Here is a 7,293-nt window from a genome sequence, read left to right as displayed (position 1 = left end):
GGTCAGTGTGCTTGGTACCCAGAGTACAGCTGGTCTTGCTATTAAAGACTGAGGCAAAGGAGATATTCAGTACTCCAGCCTTTTCTTCACAATCTTGGTCACTATGTTTCCTCCTGCATCCAATAAAGGGTGGAGAGATGGAGATTCTCCTTGGTCCTCCTTTTGTTGTTAATGAAACAACATTATAGATTTATAGAAATAAATTTATAGAAACATTATATGACTTACAGAAACATTTATTATTGACTTCTACGGCCGTAGCCAGATTAAGTTCAAGCTGGGCTTTGGCCCTTCTAATTTTCTCCCTGCAGAGCCTCACAAAATCCCTGTAGTCTTCCAGACTGGCCTGACCCTTCTTCCATAGGCCACAGTCTATCCTTTTCTTCCTGAGTTCCAGCCAAAGGTCTCTGTTCAGCCAGGCCAGTGGTCTTCCCTACAGACTAGTCTTACGGCACACTGGGATGACCTGCTCCTGTGCCTTAAAGATTTCCTTCTTGAAGAATGGCCAGCCTTCCTGGACTCCTTTGCCCATCAGGGCTGCCTCCAGAGGGACTCTGGCAACCGTTCTCCTAAGCAGGTCAAAGTCTGCCTTCTGGAAGTCCATGTACATGTGTTTATGCACGTGTGTTTGCAGGGAGTGATGCTATCACAAGCTGGGAACTCACAAAAGGCTTAACAAAGTAAAATTAGGCACATGAAAGTAAACTCTTCTTATATTACAGATATGGTGACTGCCTTTTTAGTCATTACACTTGCTTTATCTCTAAAGTTGTACGGACATTGCAAGTGTTAGAAATATAAATATGGAAACCTATAAGCACAAATACATTGCTTTACGATTGCGTGTAATTTGGCACGATTTGGCTTGTCATTTTGCACAATTCCTTCCTCTGCTATTTTTTCCTCTGTGCATTAGTGCCTATGGACCTGCCTTGCTCTGGCTGACAAGCTCACATGTGAGAGATATGACTTTGGGTCCCTCTCTTTATAACAAAATGATATGAGCTTCGCTTCTCTTCTGTCCATATGCATGTAAGGTATAAGTAGTTTAACATTTCCCAAGTTACAGCTATTGATTTTTGGTAAAATAACTAAGAAAACATTATTTTATAACTTTTTTTTCCATTGCTCAAAAGGAGCAAACAAGTTTTCTGCCATATCAACATTAATTCTAAGAAAGACACAAGTTTTCAAGAAATACTGAAAGATATATGTGCTGGCAGTTAACAGCAGAAGTAGGATGCCTGAAGGGATTAGTGTATAAAGGGAGCAAATCCAGGGATGTTTCTTCCTCTATTCATGAACGTTCAGACTGGTCTTGTAGAGGTCTTACTCAGAACTGAGCACTGTGGGGCAAAGAAGGGTTTACCCCTTGTCTTGGCCATAGCTGGCTACTGTGTCAAGCTTGGGGATCCCGGTATAACAAAGACATTGGAGAAACTAGAGAAGGTGCAGTGGAAGGCCTCTAGGATGGTTACAGAGGACATGCAAGGAGAGGTCAAAGCTGCTGCATTTGCTCAACCCGTAACAGAGGAGGTGAAAGGGGTCTAGTTGCTGTCTCTCCCTATTCACTACACTACAGGGAAGGCTAAGCCAGACTTTTCTTGGAAGCGAACAACGAAACAGTCAACAGTGATGGTGCTCTGCGGAGAGTACCAGCCACACCCCCTCTACGATGGGCAGCTGAATTTAATTGCTTTAACTTCCCAAGATGGTTGTAAGATGGGCTGAAACTTTCTAGAAAGAGATCTTTGGAGCTACTTCAGCAAACAATAGCATCAGTTGTCTCATTTGGGACAAGTGTCTGTGTTTTAGAAGGGAGGTATGGGAAGTGTGAACAGGTGATAATCCCTGAGGAACTTAATCTAACCCCTGCTCTTGGTAATAGTCACAGGCACAGACCTGAGCAGATTTTGGTAAAGTTTAGAAAATGTGATATTGTTTAATATTATTTAAAAACCTGGTTTGGGTGATGCTGAGAATACATGCAGAAATATTATCATGTGTTAGGCTTCTAGAGGAACATCAGTGCCTGCATGGGATGCTTGCCTTCAGGCCCTAGCTTCTCTTCCAAATGGGTGAGAAGTCATCCTTTTGAATGTTACTGGGGCCAAATCCAGAACAGTGGCTGGCTGGGCTCATGGAGAGCAGTGGTCAGCCATTGCCAGAGCATCCTTGAGCAGCCACATCAATGCACCTCCATTTTTCAGAAGAGTTCTCCAGAGCAATTATGTTCATCCTTTCATGGAGCAAAACTGAAGCAGATTCCCAAGCTCAGGAATAAAACAAACATTATCTTAGAGTGGAGCCAGGGAGATTTTTATAGGATTACCATCTTCAAGGTTATTCAGAATAAAAAGAAATCTCCGCAAGTTCTCTGCTGTGAAGATTAAGGCTTGGGTGAGCTCCAGAGCAGGCTGTCCCAGTGAGCACTGTCTCTGCTGCACAACATCAGGCAAAACAGTTGAACATCTGCATCCCACTATATGTATGTGCCATTAGAAGTGGCCAGCATTTCATGTGAATCAAACTTGAGTAGGCAGAGACTATGGGCCAAAAATGGTGCAACACCGTTCCTGTAACTGTGGTGAGTGCCCCATAGTGGTCAAGGCTGAAATGCTGCCCTGCAGTTGTTGCATGTGCAGCAGCATGGAGAGGTGAAGGGAAAGCATGACTTTGTCACCAGTCACAAAGCTGGGAGCTGAGGCTTCAGTGTGCTGCAGACTACTCATGTGACACAGGGGTGTGATTTTTGCTTCCCTTGGCCAGGCCACCGGGTCCTTGGGAATGCAGGGGGATGTGGCACAAGCTCTGCCTGTACACTCCCATTTTTCTGGGCTCCCCATGCAGCAAAGCAGAAAACAGCTCCTGTAGAGGACAGTGAAGAGCAGCACCAGTATTTTGGTTTCTCCCTGTGTTTAATGTTTTTTGTGCAGATGTGAAGCATGCAGCCACCTCAGACTAAGTGAATTGGCAGTGCCCTGTCCGCCAGCACAGCCCCTAACTCCATGCAGACCGAGCTCACTGGTATGTATGAGCCTGCTTGTCATCTCCCCACTGCCTTGCCAGCAGGCTTTCAGGGACACAAACTCCCTGGTGCTGGGTTAGCAGGGCACCAGCAAGGCCATGGGATTGTCATCTGGCCCATTGCACCATGGAGCGGAAGAATGGGACAGAGTCCTGGTGAGGTGTTGGCAGCTCGTGGCATCTAGGTGGGGGGTGCTGAGAGGGTACACAGAGGTTTGCCTCAGTTCATCTGACATATTAAAGAGACAGGATGAGTCCAGATCTCAAAAGCACATTTCTAAGGCAAAGATCCTCTTTCAGGAGGTCAGACAAAGCCTGAGGCTCTGCCTGTAGAGGAGCAGGGGTAGACTGAAGAATCCCATAAGACAAGTAACTCCATTTCTTCCTTAATGTGTTTTCCCAAATACTCCCAACAGGCAGCCAGGGCTGTGGACAGCCTGTGTTCATGCACAGTCCTCTCCCTTTCTGGTGCATGTTGAGCCTGTGCATTTTGGCTCACAGTTTCATTATATCCCCCCATGCTGGTGCCACAGGCTGCTCCAGGCTGTAACTTTACACCTGCATGTAAAGATAAAACCCTCTCTGCATGAGTGGGTTGCATAGAAAATACCTCTCCTAACTCAAGGACAAGGGGCTCGGTGGCACATCATGGCAATGGGGGGAGCTGATGGAGGAGAGGGATGCTTTCACATTGTGCAAGATAAAAGTTGGGCTGAAACTTGTAATAACAGCTGCCATCTGCTCCTATGCAGGCTCAGCAGGCACTGCATACGTTCACTAGGAAGGGAGAGAGAGATGGATGGATGGATGGATGGATGGATGGATGGATGGATGTGTTCACCCCTGGAGGAACTCCTGGCTTTGGAGCTGGACACTGGCTAGTCTGTTTCCTTGCAGGTCAGACTGCAACCGATGGACCTGAGTGAGCGTTTGCTGAAGGAGAGGTATGTCGGAGTGCAGGGGCTTCTCATCTACGTCATTCCCTGACTGTGGAATGGAGCTCTTCTGGCATTTTCACCCAGGGCACTATCTGCTGATTAAGCTCTGACTATCTCAATAGGCTTCTGTGGGTACTGTTTGCTCTGCCTGGATGTGGCAATATTAACTGCTCTTGCATCCTCCGCCAGCTCTCCGCGGCAGGAAACACGTACGCAGGAGCGCAAACAAAGCCGGGGGCAGGCCCTCTGCACACTGCTGTGGGGCGAGGTGGGGTGCCCCCACCCCCTAGCTGGCTAGGAGCAAACGGGCACGCCTTGGTGTGTTTGGTGGCTAATTTTAAAGAACAGGCCGGGTGGCTTTTTGCTGCCATCCAAGCTGCGGAGGGGATGAGCTGAGCACTTTTTGGTGGCTTATAAGCACTAAATGTTTTCTGTTGGTGGAGAGAGGTGGTTTTCTGAGGGGCAAAAGACTGGTTTTGCCATGCTTGCATATGCTCACCATGCGGGGCTTCTGGCACTCATTGGATGGACTTCCAGCCCTGGCTACATAGCCTTGCCAATAATCAGAAGGGGACAGCTAAAAGAACAGGAGGAGAGCTGCAAAGAGCCTGCGGGTGACTGGCATCCAGGGGTTGCATCCCAGCAGGATGCTCTGGTCAACTTGCACGGATTGGGCGGAGCTGGTCCAGCACAGGTCAGGATTGCAGGAGGGGTGCACTGGGGAGGTCTCTTTGACACTACAGCTCCACCTCTTCCTTACAAATTCTTCTGTCCCAGCACAGGATGGCCACTGAAGTTCATACCCATCAGAACCCAGAGCCAAGAAAGCTCTGGGAGATCCTTCCAACCTGAGGCGGGTCAAGCCCATCCTGGGGGCACCTGATGGTGCTCCTGTACCCCTCACATCCTTCTGGGGGCAGCTTATGGGGACAAGCAGAGGCTCTGATGAATCAGTAAACCTCCTCACCTGCCTGATCTCTAATGGGGAGCCAGGCGGGCATCTGAGCTTGTCAGGCAGCCAGTTCAGGAAATGTAGCGTTATTTTGGATGTATATGTGTAGGAGGCCTTGTAGTAGCTGTCTTTGGAAGTATGCAGAGCATCAATGCCACTGCAGAAAAGTTGTTGTTTGCTGTAGGCCTCTGTAAGCCTCCATAAGCCCTGTTCTAGATAGAGAGGATTAGCATACTGCAACCTCCCCCACAAAAGGCGCAAGCGGTCTGCCTTTTGGCACCCACTTTGCTCAGTCCCAGACATTTCTTGTAAAACTTGCAGAGTGGAGGAGCTTGCATTTAGCTACCCAAAGGACCTCTCATTGGGTGCTCCTGTGTGTGTTCTTGCACCTTTGAAAACACAGCCCTAGCTGTGCTTCCAAACTAACTCAGCCTTATCTCAGCATACCAAGAATGCAAATACCAGAGCTGGTGGAGAGCATGCCGTGAGGCTCCTCCAAGCCCTAGCAGGGCAGAAGATAGTAGAGAAGCAGTGCAGCTCGTCTGGCACAGGCAAAGTGCTCTCCACCAGCTGTGGATACCTTCCAGTGTGGTTCAGCTTGGCTTTGCTTCCCAACAGACTGCACAGTTTGCCTGCTTTTTGCCGCCAAGAGGTGAGTTTTGCTTTATCTCGAAATACGTCAGGTTGTAGAATCAGAAAGCAGGGGAGAAGCTGTTCGGTAAGAAGCCCCTTCATTTGCATGCGTTGCTGGAGGATGGAAGGGCTGCATTAATTACAGCCTGCAAGGAATATGATATATTCTTCTACAGGTTTTCCTTTTGAAGAAGTTTCCAAATGCGCCTGGTGTTAAATCTGTAAGGAAGTTGGCTTTGAAGTGTGTGGAACGTGCGCTAACTTGATTGTAGCTGTAATTTACTCGAGCAGATTCTGTAAAGACATGAAAATAAACTGGTGTAGGTTCAAGCTACGTGTGTGTGACAAAGAGGGACTGCCTTTGGGTTATTTCCTGCCAGTCACCCCGGTGGTTGGCTGCAGACCCAAACGCAAAATCCACTGGTTCTCAGAGGAAAACAGCAGTGTTGGAGAGAGACAAGAGGATGGGCATCTTACTTTTGGATCCTGAGGGATGCCCAGGAGCTGTGAGAATGAGGATTCAGGAACAGCGGAGTTTGGCACTGCCAGAGAATTTTGATACGTGTGTTACTTATTGGAGATGCATCAACTGTAACTCGTGATGCAGACAACTCACTTCACATAGTCTAAAACCCAAATCAGATTCGAACTAAAGGGCTGTGCAAACTGAAAGCTGCAGGTGCTGTTACTTTATTATTTAAAAAAAAAAAACTAGAAACTTTTGGCTAATGAGGAGTAGACCTAGTCCTTGTGCAAGATGAGCCCATGTTTGGAGTCCCTGCAAGGCTGATTGTGCCCTCTGGGCTGCCCTGAAAGGGGATCCCTTTGGCCAGGCTGCCACTAGCTTGGACCAAAGGACCAGTACACCAGCATCTGTGGGATCAGGCTGTGATGTGCATGGGAGCCAGCACGCTGGCAGGTTGATTTACTCCCTTCTGTGGCATTTACTGAAAAACCCCGCTGTACCTTCCCGCCGCACGTGTCTCGCGGACACCTCGGAGGAATTATCACACAGCAGTAACAGTGCTGTACTGCACAGGCATCCGTAGTAATCTCTCTTGTAGCTCTCACCCGTTTTCATCCTGCACTAGAAATACTGAAATTGCCCTGAGAAAAGAAATATCTTTACAAGATGGGCCATCAAGCCAGCATGCCGCCTGCTGCATCCAGAAAAGCAACCCACTCAGCAGGGTAATCTATTCAATGGCTGGGATTTATTTTTAACATTTGGTTCTGCAGTCCTTTTAACTTGAGCAGGAAAGTGAACATTTTGATAACAGCAGCCTGCAGGTCAAATGTGATGAGAATTCATAACTCGCCACACAGGGGTTTTGGAAAACCAGCCAAGCAAAACAATTTCCCAGAATGAGACGATGAAAATTCGCATTTCTCTTCGTAATGTCATACACAGAGCCAGTATCTATTGGAGTGTCTACTTATTCTCTCCCCACGATTTGCAAATAAAATGCCTCCTGGTCTATTTTAAATTTGAATGACTATTGCAAGCACGGCTTTGCTAGGCTGCTCATAAAGGCCTGAGACATCGAATCTTTAGGCTATCAAAGAAGAAATATTAAGCCAGTAATGGGAATGTCCTAATAGTCCCATTTCTAATCAAAGCAAAGCCTGGGTTTTCTGCTTCAAGGAAACATTGCCAAGAGAGTGGCATCACTATTTTAAAATTTCAAGGAACAGAGGGAGGGAGCTCCAGACCCTGGATTACACTGGAGCAGCATCACAGAA

Source organism: Buceros rhinoceros, unplaced genomic scaffold (genome assembly GCF_000710305.1).
Source record: "Buceros rhinoceros silvestris isolate BGI_N320 unplaced genomic scaffold, ASM71030v1 scaffold9007, whole genome shotgun sequence".
Classification (NCBI taxonomy): Eukaryota; Metazoa; Chordata; class Aves; order Bucerotiformes; family Bucerotidae; genus Buceros; species Buceros rhinoceros.
Note: the sequence above shows the minus strand (reverse complement) of the source record.